Source organism: Gavialis gangeticus, unplaced genomic scaffold (assembly GCF_001723915.1).
Source record: "Gavialis gangeticus isolate Ggan-Ray unplaced genomic scaffold, GavGan_comp1, whole genome shotgun sequence".
NCBI classification, from domain to species: domain Eukaryota; kingdom Metazoa; phylum Chordata; order Crocodylia; family Gavialidae; genus Gavialis; species Gavialis gangeticus.
In genome coordinates this window covers 20,869,255-20,886,959 of record NW_017729011.1, presented here as the reverse complement: position 1 = coordinate 20,886,959, position 17,705 = coordinate 20,869,255, and positions in this window count along the sequence as shown.

Sequence of the window (17,705 nt, the reverse complement as noted above, 5' to 3'; positions counted from 1 at the left end):
TCTCCTGAACAGGTAACCTGGAAGCAGAGAAACCAGCAGCATTGCTTACCTCTGTGCCCGCTTCCTTTCACACGGTGGGCTAGTCAGAAGCTGCAAGTGAGACATAAGGAAGCCTGGCCTGCCCTTCAGAGCATCCGCTCCTGCAGCCAGCCCTTTCAGCGCTCTGCGTGTCTACAGCAGACATCCTCACTCCTCTCCTATGAGCCCAGCGTGGATGAATGCCAGGGGGCCTTTATAAGCAGCGGGGCAAATTCCTTACTGCTACTCCCCCCGTGTGCAGTCCTGCTGGGCTCTCACGGGGTGCGAGCTAATGCCGAATGCAGCGCAACATGGTGAGAGCAAGCAGAATGAGCCCAGCGGAGGGCTTGGATCATCAGCTTTTTAGGACTGTATACTATGGGCACTCTCTCTCGGGCACGTACTCACACACAGAGTCACTAGTAAGGCAACAGCACAGGTTTTGCAGCAGGCCAGATTGGAAGCCTTGTGCAGGGTCATTTTGCAAGCTCATTTTATGGGGAAATGAATGACGGCACATATACCGCCGCACTATAAAGCTTGGTGGCTCCTCTGCTTCCTACCTTACTGGCGCTCAATGGGACTCCTACGACAGCAGCTCCAGACCCCCTCTGAACCCTACTTCCTTCCTTTGTTACCTCTCCTGCTCCGGTATTATTAGAGGGAAAGGCTGGGGAGAGCCCACGTCTCCAGGACATACCCAACCATCCCTTCTTGCCCTGGCCCAGCATCCAACCCATCCCTCCAGAAGAGGTTATTTTCCCCTTCCCCTGCATCACAAGTTAAAAGCAACATTGCAGTCAGCACAGGAGCTTGCAGCCGGCCCGCGTGAAGATTGCATCCCATCTGCTGATGCAAGAGGGACGCTGAAGATTAACGAGGAAGAATTAAAGACAATGAAAGTGAACTGCCAACTGAGCCCAGGCTGCTGATTGGTCGCGTGGGGGCTCTTTCAACATGAAAAAGAGGAGCAGGATTTTTAAAGCACGTGGTGCTCTTTGAAAGGCAACCCCTTTTCACGTGCATCTAGCACTCTTAACGTTTAATGATGCTGACTGTCATCGCGGCCTAACCAAATGCAACTAATAAATGGGGAGCGGGTGCTTTAAGGTTCTGCGGCTCCCGGAAAGAGCTGGTTGCCATGGAAATACCATTCCTTTACTTTTTTTGGAGTTGGGGCTGAGCAGAAGGAGCCAGGTGGGCTCGTCCGGGCAATTTTTTAGCTTCGCGATGGGACACAGCCCGAGAATCCATCAGAAAGATTGCTGTGCGGCGAGGCCTGAGCATGCCCCTAATACATGAGCACACGCTCACGAGCCATTTGCTTGTGTAAATCAAGCTGCAGGCAAACCCTCAGGTGGTGCTAAGGCATTTCACTTGTCTGGGCTAATCCAGAGTGGATCCTTTGTGGAAAGGGTCCATATATTGCGATGAGCAAGGGAGAAAAGCAGATGAAGATGGAGAGAGAGGGAGGGAGGGAGCGATTTTTTGAGTCAACCTGTAGACTGCTAAAGTGGGGATATATTGCTCTAGGAGGCCTTAGAGCCGCTGGAGGTGGTATATCATTGTCTCTGCCATCCTGTCGCCGTGTTAGAATCAGTGATGTGAAATCCTGGTTGATTTTTACGGGTTACACACCTGCTCTATCTACCGACATTTCCCATGAGTTGAAGAAGTCCATGACAGCCCATCAGAAGTGTAATTTCTTGTAAGATGAGTGATCTTTCAAAGTGGGGGCCAGGGTTTGAGCTGGCACAAGGAACCCCATCCAGATACACCTCCCAGACCAATACAGATGCAGAGGAGGCGACCTTGCTTCTGCTCCTCTGCTCGCCTGCCCTGCTGTGATAAAAGACTGGGGTTTTGCAGGGTTTCGGGACAGGATAGACAGGTGCTGGGGAGAGGCTGGTCCATGCTGCATCTTGTTTCATCATGCACTGGAAGAGATCTCCTGGTGGCTAATCCAGTGGATGTTTACACAGGCAGTCCCCAGCGTAAGACATTTCGAGTTGCAACAAATGGCTCTTAGGATGTCTATAAATTGACACCCTGTTTTGACTCTCTGGCATCAGTTTTGACTTTACGACGCTTGATCCAGTGTCTGCGGATCCGACGTCCAACATACGACTTTGACGCTTGATCCAACATCTGCTGATCCAACGTCCAACATACGACTTTATGACACTTGATCCAATGCCTGCTGATCTGATATCCGACGTTCAACTTTATGACGCTTGATCCGATGCCACACCATACCAATGAACAAGTTCGCTGCATCGCCCATCTCCCAGGAGAACACCTGTCCAAACTTCCTTGGACACTTTCTTTAAGAAAGCAGACAAGACTCCAGAAAAACCTGAGAAGACTCCAGCCAGGAGCCCTTCAAAAAGTCCAGTAAAGTCACCTCGAAGAAGTCCTTCCAAATCAATATGATTGCTATTTACAATATAAATACATTAATGCAGCTACATTACTCATCTATAATTGATCGAGTAAAAAATTCTGGGTAGTTTTTGGTGAAAACAGGGTATCGGGCTTGGTTCAGGAACCGACCCCCCATTTATAACATTGTTCCTATGGGAAAATCGGTTCCGAGTTACGATGTTTCAATTTCAGACGCGGTTTTCAGGAACCGATTGTGTCATAAGTCTGAGGACTGCTTGCAATGCAGAGTCCACTCTTGAGTAACTGGAAAGTAGAAAAGGGCTCTGCTCACCTCAGCACACCTCCAGAGATGGATCGTGGCAGCCGGTCCAGAGAAGTAATCGGCCTCCGGACTTAAGGATGTTTCCTCCCTTTGGAGCTGCTGGGAAAGGAGGAATCGGCTTCACCCATTTCCTGGACCCTCCATCTCCCTCCGGCCAGGCAAGGACTCTGCAAAATGAATCTGGCTGAGTTTTCTGTTCCTCTTTGCTAGGTGGAGAGGAGCTAATTTCTAAAGGCTAGAGTATACCTCCTACTCAAGATTAATTGGCTCTGCATATGGTTTCAGAGTGACAAAGGGATTCCTGTGCATCTCTGCACATTTACTAGCAAAGAACCAGCTGGCAAGACTCATCAAAGAGAAAACTCTTATACAGGCATTTACAGGCATCATTCATCGGATCAAAAAGGGGGTGGGAGGGAATCAGGGTAATAAAATATCTCAGGCAAACCATTATAAGAAACACCCATTCCCAGGCCTGTAACAGGGGTGTCAGCTGTTGGGGAGAGCCTTATTTGCAGATCCAGAGAAAAGGAGGGGGGACTTTCAGAACTGGATTTTAAGGCTGATTAGGAACAGGCTAGTCTTTCACTTCCAATAGATCCTGATGATTCATATTAATTTGATTGAGTTTATTTGAGTCTCATTGACTCAGACTAAATCCCACTGACCTCCATAATGCTTATGCAGCTTTGAACAGAATTTAATGGTTTACATGGCATGTAATTGAATTGCTTGCCTTACAGCAGAATTGAATTTGGCCTATTGGACTGAGTAAACCGGTTGAATTTAATGAAGCCCAGGAAAGTACATTATCCCTAGTTCTTTTTTTTTTTTAATTGGAAACCATTGGCTAAAATGGGGCATTTCTTCTTGGGAGGGAGAGCCTGTAAAGAGCAGAAGGATTTTAATAGAATAAGTGGAAATTTATGGGCAATAGGAAAAGTCACCAGAGTACGTTGAAATTTCTGTAGCAGAACCTGCTGAAGTACAACTGTTACAGCATTGCTAGACTGCGATGGGAAAGATCAATGGTGAGTATAAACTTCCGGAGACTGAAGACAACAAAGTGTAAAACATCTGACAACTGTTAGACAGCCAAAGCCAGCTGGGATCCCGAGGCATACAGCAATCTGCGTCAACTCAGGAGCTGAGTGCTCGCAAGCTGTGACGGCTGCGCGTGGGACAACTGTGACCATTTCAGGGAGACCTGTCCTCACTGTGCTTCTTTTTTATGTCCACTTGCTGGCTTTTTTGTCATGTTAGAAATATAAGCCCCTAGGAGCAGAGACTCTCTCTTTTTTTTTCCTTATCTGTACAGCACCTGACTTACAGAGCACCAATCTAGGCTTGGGGACTGTCCAAGCTACTGCAAATTCATATAAAGGATACATAAAGAGTCTGGACAGGGGCACATATGTGGCCTATTGTTATTTAAATTGCAAGAATCATTACAATGCTGGTACGGTGACCGTCTTTGTGCCGTGCAAACATGGAGCTAGATATCTCAGTGCTCCAAAAACACTTCCCTTGCATCCAAAATGCAGCCAGCTCTAGGTTGGAATATCTTGGCTCTTTTCATGCAGCAACAGTGCCCAAAAACTTAGGAAGCTGAAAAAGAAGCTTTCTATCCCGAGCCAGTTAATTACAGGAATACGCATTTGTTAATATTTTATATCGTTGTTGCTAAAATGTTCCGCATTGAACTGGCTAAGCGCTAAACTGGTGCCCGTATCAATGTGAATTCCAGTTATCAGCACCGTTAGTGGTTCAACATCCTCTTGAAACCTCACTGCTCTTCAACTTGGCCTTGAAGGATCCCTTCTCCCTCCCCCTTCTGCCCCCAGTGTTAGTCTGTGCTTAAAATGCACCTTTGCCAGCCTTCTTCATCCAGAGATGTCAGCAGTAGGGAGGATTTCATCCCATGCGCTCGCTGCGCTATCCAACCATTGCAGATACAAATCTCCGATGACTTGCACTCCTGGACGGCATGTACTTTTAACACAGCACTTGATTTCAGTGGTGCGATAAGCAAATCCCAGAGTCAAGGATGACATACAGATATCACTGGCCGGGAAGCAAGGACTCTGTCTGAAAAAAAACACATTTTTATTTTTTTTTTGGAGATGTCAAGATTTGTTATCATTTCTCACTAAGACCTTTCAACATTTTTCATGACACTGAATTGTCCTTCTCAGCCTCCCCTGCCAGAGCTGTTCCTCTTTGTATAAATGATTAAATAGGTAGTGAGCCCACACAGGGACTATATATGGCTTGGTAGTTAGTTTAAGAGCCTCAGATTCAAGTTTCACATTTGGAGCAAGGATTTGAACCTGAATCCCCACCATCCCAGCTACTTGCTTTGACTTCCAGGCTGTTCATGGGGGACTTTTCCCTGCCCCCTACATAGTTTTGGGTCTCAGCAGTTTGCAGTTTCTGCTGAGAAAACATTTCATCATCATAACACTCCTTGCCGGCTCCACCTGTGGATCTGGGCTTGGCTTAGTTGGTGAGCAAAGACTTGGCCTCATCCTCTCTGGATGGAAAATGGTGCAGCTCAGCAGAGGTTAATGAAGTGAGACCACAAGCCAAGGATCTGACTGCCCCCTTATTCAGTGTTTTATTGCTTTTCTTTTTTCAGGGATCCCACCATTTGGGGGAGCTTGGGCTCTGCCCTTTGTCCTAAGAAGAGTCTCAGGATCTTCTCATGTGACGAGCATCATAGACCCGGTCGAAGGTGCTCAAAGTCGTTTCCCTTTCTTTGCAGTTGGTGTATGCTGTCATCCTGTGTTTCCTGGTGAAGGTTAAATCTCAACTAGTCCTGAAAACTTGATGTATAAATATCCCAGATGCATGAGATGGGAAAACTGGCATGATATAAATGAATGCATTTTAAAAAATGAGCTGGATGGCCTGGCTAAGTTGTCTCAATTTCTCTTCAAGTAATTAGTCCCAATCACTGCCAGACTAAAGCCTGTTATTAGTCATAATTTGCACAGTGTTGCAATGCAAGTAGACTAAGGAGCTGAAAGTAAGACTTGAAACCCAGATCTCGGTGAACTATCATATCATTGAGCCACACTTCTGGTTTTTTGGATGAGTTTGAATAATCACTGACCAGGTCAGGGAGGACTATCTTCTTAATAAGCCTTTCCCCTTTAAATCAACCGTAATACAGTGCTTGAAATAATTAGTTGTGGTAGTCTCATAAGAAGAAACAAACTGATCTTTTATGAAGAGCTAGCACAAAGACACTGGGAAAATTGCATCTCCCGTTCAATACAGTGGTATAATTCGTGATTAAATATGCAGCATCTATTTGATGAGACCATCCATAGAAGACAACAGCCACAACAAACCCACACTCCCCAAAATGCTTTTGACACTTTGGATGCAATGTAGAATCTAATCTGGAGCCGAGAAGGGCAAATATGACAACCCTTTTCTGATTTCAAAGAAGCTTATTTTCACTTCCATCTCCATCTGGGATTCCTGTTGACAGTCATGGGAGCTGAGATGAACCGAGATGAAAGTAGGATCCCTGGAGGGGACTTCATAATCACTCAGGGGGTTATCTGTGCAGCAGGTGATAGCCTAAAAATATAGTAATGGAAATCAATTCAACTTTATACATGAAACACAGAACGACTTGCGGGGGGAGAACCTAATAGCAAAATGGTCTTTGGCTGGTTAACTGCTACAGCTGTTGGTCTTTCTGTCTGTTATTGCATTCTGATCATCCGTCCAGCCATTCAGCCATTGTCTTCTCAGGTTATCTGCTGTATCTATAAAGTGCTTTCTGTACTATCTAAGACCTAATCTAGCCTGACATGGCATTTCCTGAGAAAACATCACAATAGATTCTGCCTGACTGACCAGAATACCAGGGATTCTTTCATAGGCATTAGAAATTCTTTGCCTTCATAGATGCTAAATTGACTATGGCAAACAAATAGCTCTGGCGGGGTCCCTTGCCATTTCTTCTGTCCAGTTCTTTTGTCTAAAGGACGAGAAGGGAAGTTGTGAATCAGCCTGTAAGGAGACAGAAAAAGTGCATGGAGAATGAATTATTGAGTTGGTCTAATAAAAGATACCGGATTCGTCTGCCCGTGTCCTTAGCCCAACACGGCTATAACCTATCCCCTTAGAGAAGGAATGGAAGATAGAGAAACTCAACCATTCAAAATGCCGAGCCCAGTATTTTACCCTTAGTTTCAACTCCGCTTCGAATCCTGAGCAACAGGAAGCCTTGCATTTCAGATGCTCAGCTGGGTTTCTCCTTCACTGCTCTGCCTATCCAGGCACCTACAATGCCCATTTAGTTCTTAGTTACTGGCGCAACATGTCTGAAAGCAAAGGAGTAACGTCAGATATATAGATGCAAGCATGGGAGTGATCTGTCTGCTTGGTCCCTGCACCCTGATCTGTTTGAACTTTGCACAGAGACTCCAGCAGCGTTTCCTGAGCTTTCACTTCATTTGTCCTTTGCCAAAGGAGCCAAGCTGCTAGCACCAGGGGAAGCAGACAGGCAGCTCCCTGTTCCAGAGATAACTTGCAGCTGTTTCTGAAGTGCTGTGCTGCAATGCCGTTCACAAGCCCTGACTCCCATATTCTCCCCGTTGGCATCTGTCGATAAGGATTCAAGCCCATCTGCTCCTGGAGGAGACTCAGGCACCAGTCTATCATCCACCTGGGCTCTCCTGACATTGCCTCGAGGCATCAGGGCATAGGCTTATGGCCTATCAGTGGCTGGTCAGCCATCATTAATCTCATTAGCTATTAGTAGTAGCAGGTTTTCAACCACCATCAATGGACCAGACACTGGGCCGTGAGCCTATCTCACAGAGGACAGGTTCGTTCATCCATAGGAACACAGGTCCCCGTGCTTCTACCTGTTGCCTGCTCATTGTAGCCTGGTAGAGAATAAGTCTGTCCAGCAAACTGTGGGCTGCTCACTTGGCATGAGGAGCATTACTCTGGGGTAAACCACACCAAAACCCAGGCAGTGCATCGCCCCGCTGTTTTTCGTTGTACGTGCAAAGACAGCGGGCTTCCTTCTAACCTTGGCAACCCTAAGATGTCTTAAAAATAGCTCCACTGACCTCAGTGGGGTGTTTCTGGGGGAAAAATAGAGTAAGCAAGAGGAGCACTGAGCCCACTGAGTGTTGTGAACTCTTGCTTGGCTTTATTTAAACCAGGCACCGGGTAGCACCCTGAAGGACTTGGTTAAGAGCTTTATTGATTGGCAAACCCAGCCCGACCACCAATAGGAAGCATGAAAATCCTCCCAGGACTGCCTGTTCTCTTGAGGTTTGCTGCCTAGATCTGCAGAGGCAAGACAGGTGGACAGGTTTCCCGATGAAAGCAAACACCTGCTGATGGGAAGATGGGCTGGTGATTACAGCAAAGTGGCTTGGAGACCACGGGCCAGATACTCAGCTCACTTACATCATTGTCAATCAGGAATAACTCCACAGAAGCCAAGTTCTGCCGTTTTTGTATAGCAGAGTACTGCATGCATGACTCAAACCTGGTCCCTAGCTCTTGATCCAATTTTGGATGGCCAAAAATATGAAACCCACCAAATACAAACGTATGGAAAATGCTTCCTGAGGCTGTCGATCAACATTTCTCTGATGACATTAAACTCAAACCCACTCCTCAGGACACCTTGAAACATCTGGTGAAGAGAAGTGGGGCACCTGGCAGCTGTCGTTTCACATCCTGCCTTTTGCTGGCCTTCTCTCCCATCAGTCCGGTTGGGGAAATTTGAAAAGAAATGTATTTGCTGCGATTAAGCCCAGAGCTTGGTTTTTTTTTAATTTCCTCTTCCTATCACTATGAAATCCATAGAAATATGGCTGGAAGATCCAGTCTTCCCCAAATATGAGAGGAATAGTAGAGTAAACTTGGGACTCTTTAGGGCCATTAACCTGTGCCCCAAAAGTGACATTCTTGTTGTTTCTTTTATTACTGAGACATTAGAAAATTACAGCCCTTTCAATGAAAGTTCACATTATTAATCTAATTTAGTGCAGCTCCAAGGGCAACAAACGCTTCGAACATTTCTCCTCAAAAGCCCAGAGGGTTAGAGTAGCAGTTTACACCCTTCCTGGGGCCAGAACCCAGCTTCCTGGCTTGTGACCCATCTTCTAGATGGCTCATGAAAAAATAGTCATCCCACTTGCAGCCCAAGCCCATCTGTAGCAATTTAATTTTCTGACCCAGCCCTTAGTGACTTTGCTCCAGCTGGACTTGCAGCCCCTGGGTCAGGAGCTGCTAGGTGAAAGGACCGATTCTTCAAAGGGCTGAGTTCCTCCAGTCTCTGGGCTCTGCAAATGTTAAGTCATACCATTTCTCTGCAGGGAAGTAAAGCTGCTAACTGACTCAGTTAAAAGATGAGGGCTCCGAGGCACAGTGAAGTTGTCCCTTGCCCAACGACATTCAACGAGTCAGAGGTAGAACCAGGAATGCAACCCAGGCGTCCAGGCTTTCAGCTGAAAATTGGACTTACTAGGCATTATGGGCGTACATCTACACGTGCATACCCATCTGCACTGTAAATATGGTGACTTATGCTGCCTTGAATGTAAATTTGATACCTGCATCATGCAGGCAGCAAATTTATGTCTGATTAGTTACTGTGCAGTAATGCATGTGTAGACCCCTTACTGCACAATAACACTGTGTGTGTGGACTGACTTGGGACTAACTTTTGTCCTGGGTCAGTCCACACACAGCGTTAATGCACTTTAATGCCTGCATGTGTAGACGCCAGCTTATGCCTGTTTACTGTGCAGTAATTTACTGCGCAGTAAATTTAAGACGGTGTAAATGCACGTGTAAACACACCCACTGAATAACTAGCACTTTGCTCCGCATGTCCTGCTGAAGTCAGTCGGACTATCTGTCGCGTAGAGCTTCGTTCACACTGAGCAAGGCAGAATACGGTCCATCTCTCCCACTCCTGTGAGGATGCACGCAGCTGCTCTACCTTCATGCCCTCTGACTGCTGTGGGATTTCTTGGGGGCCACACGTGTGGGAAAGGAAGGGACTATATCTTCCTGGATGTTTGTGCAACATCCTGAGCAATGAGATTCGAATCCTGACTTTGACTGGTGGGAGCACAGATACTGGATAATGTCTCTTAACAGCAGCAATAAATACAGTCCCTTCTGATTTACCTCGGCGGAAACGGGAGGCTCGTCAGACCCTGCAAACACGTGGAAGTAAAATACGCAGAGGCTCGAGTTAATAAATGTCGACGCTCTGCAGCGAGTCCATTTGACTAATGCTCTCTTTACGAGGCATTGTAATTCTTAGGCTGTCTTGACCTTTCCGCGATGCCATTCGTTTCACCCGCACGGGGCAAATTCACACGCACGCACAGGTGCACGCACGCACACCCTCGTCCCTTCACCTGCCAACCGCCTGCCTGCCCCTCCGGCACCAAAGTCGGTCAAAGACCCAGGAACAAGGGGTTGCAAACACGTAGACACAAGCAAACGAGCAGTCTGTCTGATTCATTACCATCGCTCTTCTCCCTTTGATGAACGCAGACAAAGTCACCTCACTTCCCTCTCTGTGTATGCAAGTTTGTGCGCGTCTGTGTACGTGTTTTGGCTTTATTTTTTTATTTGTTTCTCTCTCTCTAAAACTCAAGTGAATAGGCCAGATGCGGTTTCCATAGCAACCTTCTCTCTTCAAGCAGCAGATGCTGGAAAAGGATTTTTGCAGTTTAATCCTCCTGGAAATCTCCCCAGCAGAGGTTGCTGGTATAAGATGCTACTAAGAGATGCATGGCAGCAGTGGATGGCGTAGTTGAAATCCCATGTGCTTCTTTTTGCATGAAGCACCTGCCCTTTCACCCTTCCGAAACAGCAGACGTCACGGTAAAAGCAGCAAATGTATCCTCCGGCCTCATCTTGCAGCTAGACAGAGCTTTTCATTGCAGGGATCCCTAAGCATTTTATTGACTTGATAAAAGAAAACGCACCCGCACTGCATCACAAAGTGCTTGCAGCGGCCGCTTAAAACAGCTCCTGGCCCAGGGAGGGGAGAATTTAGGACCTTTTGTATGACAAGTGGCATTCAAGCCAAGGGAATAATCTCATTAGCTATTAGAAGTCGCAGTTTTCAACCATCCTCAATGGACCAGACACTTGCGGTGGACATGATCCCACACACTCACACTGGTAAAGCATACCGTTGAAGGCAGAAAGTGAAGAATGCCGTATGCTATTGAAACAGCAGGAAGGTAGCGTGCAAGACAACCATCAAAGGCACACAGAAATACATGCATGACACTGTCTCCTTCCTCGCAGCTGATATCTCCTTCCAGCCTTACTATACAAAGGGTATGGATACAGGACACAATTACACTAGTGTACGGTACATTGTTTTATCCACTGATATAAATTACCCCAGGATCTGAATCAGACAGATGTGCAAGCTACCCCAGGACAGCTGCATGCAGTAGGTGGCTAGCCCAGTGCTTCCCTAGTAGGTGGCTAAGAGAAGGTCATACCCATTTCCCTTGACTAAACGACTTGTCCAGGATAATCTGTGGACAGATGACACGTAAATCACCACGAATTACATTTTGTCATAATTCTACCCATGGTTTTTCTCAGGACAACCTTACACTGGATCCAAGTAAGTTATGGCTGTGCAGGTCTGTATGTCATTTGTCAACTCTTTTTTTACAACAGCGTAAAGGCGGATTACACTGGTGTTCAGCTCAGCCCCTTTTTATAAAATCAGCCCAACCTGTTTTTATAAAATTAGGCCTGAAAATAAACCTGGATGCTGAAATTTAACCACAGCAACTCGAGTTGTTCAACAGTCCCCCAAGGACAAATAATTTAGACGTTAATAGAAAGTGGTAGTCATTCTATAGAGCTTTTAAAATGTTATAGGCCTGTTTTGGACATAGCGGGGCTGTTTACTTGGATGCATTTTAATTCAGCTTAGTGAATGGAAAAGGAGTCAATTCCCACCTCTCCAATGTGGAAAGTACAGGAAAGCGCCATACCCATTCAGCACAACTCTATCTTAATCATACAAATCATATAAGAAAATAATTCACGTTCGCAATCCTGGCATTCTCTATTTCCTCCCTAACCAAGAGACCAGCTGGCTTAACAAGAGACTTGCTACCCTCCATGAAAACACAGTCTTCTCTAGACTCCAATTCAGTATCCCCCGGTGATTCAGAACAGAGCCGAGTCTCTCCGAGGTCCAGATGTTACTGGGAACTTTCTGAAAAAGCAACGTAAATTTGATTCAACTTGACAAGATGCCGGAGCATCGTAGTGGCACCAAAAACTCTGCGGTTAGGGAAATGCTGTCATGGATGCAAGAAAATATCCCACATCAGGTAAGTCAAGTACAGACTTGTCCCTTCCTAAATTTGCTCCCAGGTGGCTGTTCCTTTTAATGGCTAAACTGCTATCTTGTCCCTGGCTAAACTTCTCGAAGTACGGCAAAGAAATACAGGTTTGGGGATTTCAGAGTCACTGTCTTCACAGGTAGGAGTCAAGAGGGCACTGGTTCTTAACATAATGAATTATGGATAATTGCCAGGCTGTTTGCCTAGGGTGGCATCTCAGCTCACTTTCACAGAGGTCTGGTTCCCCTGCGACTGCAGCCGGCATCAGCAGGAACAACAGGTTCCAGCACTTGGGAAATTTCAGGCCATTAAACTCCCTGCCTCAGCTCACCACTGTGCAACATATACTTGCCTTGCAATACTTATGGATTTATTTAAATTTTTTAGCACATTACAACGAAGGCCTCTCTGCATTAGTACAAGGTGAGAGAGGGAGAGGAAGAAATGCCCGGCACTTAGACCAGTGGTCTCCAAAGTGGGGTGCATGCACAAGACGATCCATTGGGGTGTGGGAAGAAAATATTAGAACTTCTATTTCTCTTTATATAAATATGCATATATTGGGGTGTGTGCTCAAAATGTTTTTACTGATGGGGTGCGCGAATATAAATATACATATATTGGGGGTGCATGCTCAAAATTTTTTTACTGATAGGGGTGCGCGAATATAAATATACATATATTGGGGGTGCATGCTCAAAATTTTTTTACTGATAGGGGTGCGCAAATATAAATATACACATATTGGGGGTGCGTGCTCAAAATTTTTTTACTGATAGGGGTACGCGATCAAAAAAGTTTGGAGACCTCTGACTTAGACGATGGCATTGCTGACACCTCATTCTTCATCTCTGCGGCACAAAGAGAGTCTCTCCGCTGTGTGCTCTTGCCGTCCGCTTGTACCATCTTCACTTGAGTCTTCTGAACTCGGGAGCATCTCTGGCCAGATAAATGAGAGTAGGTGGCAACAGGCAGGAGAGAGAGAGAATGAAAGAGAGAGTCCATTTCAGAACAACCTCCGTTTCATTACTGATCAGTGCAAAAGGGAGCAGATTCTTATTCAGCAGAGGATCAGCACTAGGAGCAGACGCGTCTTGCAACATGACCTCTCGCTGGCCTTCCCATACAGGGTGCCACCACGGTCCCCCTCTTTGGAAATGCTCCTCTTGCATGTGAACTCGACTGGAGAACTAACAGCCAGAGAAGAACAAACTCGTTGAGTAGTGGCTACAAGTTTCTTACAGCATGCCAGGCTGGATTGTCTTGGGGGTATATTATGTAGAGCGGGCAACTGCTGCTGGGAGGCGGTGACCTGCTGGGGTAGGAAATTGCTCTTTCTAGGAGCTGAGCTAGAGATGGCTTCCTTCGACAGCCAGGGGATGAAACCTTGCTGTCGCAGAACAGGGGCTCGGGTTCAGATTTGGTTGAGTATCTGTTTTCACGGCTAATTAGTATAGGCAGGCACACATACAACCTGTCTCGTTTTGCTATTCAGGAGCTGGGTTCTTTACAACTATGCAGACAGAGAGATCACGGCGGTATATAAAGCAAACAACAGATATTCCTTACCTGATCTGTATAATACGTTGGCAGATGGTGATTTAGCCTTTATTACATTCCTCACTGGCATGACCATTATGCTCCTAATTACTACAGCAATGCACCAGGAAAAACACTGGGTAAATAATGACTCAGGGCAGGAGACACTTATGCCAGACTCCGCTTATAGAAGGCACCGGAGTTATTTACAGGCGTGCTAAAACATCGCCGCGCCAGTCGTAAGCCGCTTGTTAGCGCAGCTCTTAGCACTCGCTTGAGCACGTCCTGCAGAAAATGCACAGGGCACCGCTCAGAAACTGCCTAATTCTGAGCCATTTGCCTCTTTCTAGAAGATAATCATCAGAGCTGAAATGAGCAGCACAGTTTGCTTAGGAGGTGTAGCCTATTATTTTAAATTCTTCTGCCAGACCCCGCTTGTTTTGAAAGCGGTAGGTAGAAGCAAGGCGTGACCCCAAGGCTATAGCCCATGGGCTTTTTCTAAGTGATATCCTTGGCAGGTATATTACACCCACTTCCAGTTTTGCTCCATCCCTGCCTTCGTCTCTGCTTTACTCTTGATGCGGCTGCTTGGCAGTGGGCCAGCAAGAGCATCGTGAGCAGCCCCATCACTCTTTCTGTCAATCATCTGTTGTCAAAGTTATGAAAGGATAATAAATCTCAGACCAGAGAAATGCTATCTTTACATATATGTTTCATAAAAGGCATCAGGCTGCTAAAAAAAAATTTTAAAAGTCGCATTTTAATTGCATCGTTTGTGTCCCTTGCACAACTTTTCCTGGCATTCACCAGTGTTGTGCACAAAATGCTTCTTTACTTGCAGAAAATCATTAGTGCTGATTAATCCCAATGACACTTGGGCCCTCTTGTCGGTGTTTTTCATCTGCAGATCGCACAGGGCAAAGACGGGAAGAAGCACTCTCTCTATGCTACAGATGGGCAAGGCAAGGTAGGGAGGGGGTTAAAAGCTGCAGATAACCATGGTGCAAAGGGTCAGGGAGGCACTCATCATCCCCACCTCACGGGAGCAGAAAGATCAGTTATTCCCCCAGCACCGCTCAGTACCCGCTTTGTGCGGATGGCAGCTCAACGTGGCATTTTAACCTCTTTGCTGGGCGATGAAGTCTCATTAGCGCGACATTTCAAGGCTGAGACATGCCTGCAGCCAGGAAGTTAATAGAAATGGCAAGAGGGAGATAAAAGCCCTCAAGGATGGGGTGGTTACTGCAGTAGGAACCAGATCCTTGAGGCCCTTTCCCTTCCCCTTGCAGCCCCCTTGCTCCAGGGCTCCCAGACTGCAATCTCTCTCCCTGCCTTGACATGGAATAACGTTCTGCTCGGGCTTCGTTAAATGCTAAACTATGGCAAGCTTTCCAAATTTAATTTTGATTTGCGTTTGAAGAACATTGACCTGGAGAGAAAGAGGAGGCTTTTTAAAGCATTAAAAAGCAGAGCAGAGACTCGGACGACCCTGGCACGCATGTCACGCTGGGGGGGAGACGGAGGGGAAATAAAACACGCGGCCCCCTCGCTTGATAAGGCTTTATGGCTTCATCAGCTTCCCCCAGATGCTGACCATTGAGTTAGGAGGCTGGGAACGTGCTAGAGCTGGGACACGGTTCAGGGGGTGGGGGTGGCAGGTATGGAGCGTGCAGGCATCATCATAAATCTGCGACAGCTTGTGGCCAAAATGAACTCTTAATTTGAAGAAGGATGGAGAATGCGAGTGGATGCAGCTGCACTTTAGTGATTAAGCAATCCTGTGGCAACTGACAATTGAGTGGTTTTTAAAAGTATTTGGCAGAAGCCTCATGGGGTGGAGGTAGAAGCTTTTATCTATGAAATAATAATGACCTGGCTCTGGGAGAACAATGCAAGCTCTTCCCGCTGTGCAGGCTGGGTAAGGCTGAGAGAAGGTAACGCTGCTGGAGTCCAGCGCCGTCAGGCCGGGGTGGCAGGGATATCTGCATTTGCAACTCGCCTCACGTTGCAAGAAAAAAAAAAATCCCTTATTCTGGCTGATGGGTGTCAACTCGCTAACGTACATCCAGGAGCACTGTGCAGCCTGGCACTTCGCTACTGCAGGAGGGAGCACTTTAGCTCACACCCTGAACGCGCTTTTCCTTCGCTCCCTGATGCTCAAGTAATGCTTTTAAGATGCTAGGCTAAAACAACGGTCGCCTGCGGCCATCCTGCCCTCTTCTCCCCAGGGGCTATGCGCAGTCGCTATGGGCCTTGTCCTGCTGAATGGTGCTTATTCCCTTCCAAGCACCTGCTCTTCCCAATGGCTGCAAAAGAGAGGACTTCTCAGGTCCAAGGCCAGGCACTCAATGTCTAGAAGCATGGAGTCATCCCGAGCACATCACCTCTTGTCTATATGCTGAGGGAACGGTCATGCTCTGATAGAGGAAGCTTAGCTTAGGTGGTTAGGTTTCCACGGAGTCTGTGCATGACCTTGGGCCTGTCCCTTAGCCTCAGTTTGTATCGGTGTAATGGATTCGTGCATCCAGAAGATCGTGAGGTACTTGGATACTATGGTAATGGTGGCTGCTACATATCACTGCCATAGATATTAATTTGCTCATCTCATGTACCTTCCTCCCCGGAGGATTTCGAAAGCCAAACAGATGCAGTACCCATGGAGCTGCGGCTACCTGGGCATTTAGGGGACAGTGCGGGAATACTGAGGCACTCTCCAGATCATGAGAAGATGGAGGCAGGATCTGGCCTTTGAAGACCTCTCCAGAAAGTCCATCCAGCACCAAACTGAGCTCTTCTCAGAAAGACGGTGGGGTTTTCAGAAGCACTCAGCATTGACCTAATGCTGCTCCCAGTGATGTCAGTGCCAAAATCAGGTTGGCTTCCGGAGACTGGTCAACATGAAGCGCTTCAGAAATGTTTCCCTGGATGCGCAGATGATTTTGCTCAGCTTGCAATCTGCGGTTGAGGCTGCCAATGTGAGGCTATACCCCTCGTTCCTGCAGCACCTAGTTTAGGACTTCCTCCTCCTAGTTTAAGACTTCAGTGGCTGTGTCTACATGAGATGTTGACTGTGGAGCTGCCTAATTAGCTCTGCAGCAAATGTCTTGTGTCTACATGTGCAGCACTATTAGGAAGGAGTAAACTAATGCACTTTGCAGCAGGATAGTACATGTAGTAAATGCAAGGACTATCCTGCTGTGGAGTTTTTTACTCTGCAACACTGCACATGTATATGCTGGAAGGGCTGGCTGGGGCACAAGGGTGCTTCAGTGCGGGGGCTGCATGCCCCAGCCAGTCCTTCTGCAGCATGTTGAACCAGGCAGTAGCAGCCCCAGGCTGACAGGCTGATTCCCCGGGCCAGCCGGGGCTGCTCCGACCCAGCTTAATATGCTGCGGTCCCAGGCGCGTGTGCAAACAGCATGCCTGGGAGCAATAAACCCCGGTGCAATAACCACCGGAGTTTATTGCTTTGCATTAATTGCACATGTTGAGGTGCCTGGTGGTATTAAATTCTGGGATACAATATAGTACAGTGGGAAGAGGAGAGAAGGCAAATACTGAGCAACATAAGGATGTTTCTTTTTCAAGCCATGAGAAATTCATTTGTTGGAATGATTTTGATGCAAACCCTCTGTGAATACAGCACTTTGGAAGACATTTTCCTAGAAGTATTCAGGAGTACATTAAGAACTTGAGCTTGGAGTAAATTGGAAGGATGCAAACCCAAAGGAAAACCAAAGAGCTGTTTGCTTGCAAAGATGCCTGAGCAGTGATGTTATCTGTCAGCTTCATGGATAAATGCTAAAAACTATGATGAATCCACACACTGTGCTCCACTTTTCTCTTTTTGGTGCGGAAAAAGTTGCTTTCTTGTGTTTTAGGCCTGTAAGTGAAATGTGCAGCTAACTAATGGAACTGTAGCTTATAATTATTTATTACTGGTGATCTCTTGGCTCTGCTTACGATGCATAATTTATTTTCCTTTCAGAGTCAGTATGTCAGAACGGAGCTGAGTTTGGAAAAACCGGATCCGAGGCACAACTGGGCTATTA